Consider the following 1,131-nt stretch of genomic DNA (forward strand, 5'->3'; position numbering starts at 1 on the left):
ATGGCCCAGATGTCTGAGTTCAACATCCAGAACAGCCTCAAGACTGCTGATTTAGATGAACAAGTTTCACAGAACATTCCAGTCAGGATTTAAGCATAATTCTAGTATTTTTAGGTCTCCATAAGATTATCACGGCCCCCAGCAGAAATCAGCAGAAATTAGCCCAGAATTCTACACCCAAATTAACCCAAATGGATTTAGATGCTTTATTTGTTTGTTTAGAGGGTTGGTTATACATAGTTATGAATAATGGTTAGTAAGAAAGCTAAACAAAAGAAATTGTATTCTGAGTTTTTTTGAAAAAAAGGGGGGATCACCTTCGGGACAAGATATTGTATCCTGTAAAGATTTGTAACTCCTACTGTTTTACTAAAACACTGATTGGCCAATACAGGCAGGAAGTATTGGGGGACATTTATTTATTTATTTATCTATTTCACAAGTGGTTATAGGTGTATGTATATTGCCTACCTGATCAACATTTAATTTTATTAAGTGGTATCTATTGAGGAAAGAATCCCTTTCTGAAGTGGCATTTCAATTGTATTTTAAGAAATAAAGACAGCCTAAAAACCTGAGAGTAAAACTGTTCCATTGGTCAGCCTTACAGACCAGGTTATTATGGTAACACACTTGTGTAAATCCAGTAGCCACTTGAACACAAACCTTTAATCCCAGTAGCCACCATGAAACACACTTTAAATTCCAGTAGTCACATGATATGCACGTTTATAGTAGCCCCATGAGTTGCCATAGATATCAGGTGGTACATTCCTTTAATCATGGTGGTGCATGCCTTTATCCCAGACCTAGAGATGAATATAAGACAGAAAAAAAAAAAACAGTTCTCAACACAAGGTCTCATGCTAAGGTTCCTGGAGGCAGGATTGCCATTTCAGACTGAGGTCGAGATAAGAGTCAGTGGCTGGATGACTGTTTTTCTTTTTGAACTTCAGGTTGAACCCCAATATCTGCCCTTGAGTTTTTTTTTCTTTTTTTTTTTATTGAGAAAAAAAATTTCTGCCTCCTCCCAGCCTCCCACTCCTCCCGCCCTCCCCCCACTCCTGAATAAAGTGTGGAATATATACACATTAGAGTACTACTCAGCGGTAAAAAACAATGACTTCTCAA

The sequence above is a fragment of the Microtus ochrogaster genome, chromosome 18, assembly GCF_000317375.1.
Source record: "Microtus ochrogaster isolate Prairie Vole_2 chromosome 18, MicOch1.0, whole genome shotgun sequence".
Taxonomy (NCBI): Eukaryota; Metazoa; Chordata; class Mammalia; order Rodentia; family Cricetidae; genus Microtus; species Microtus ochrogaster.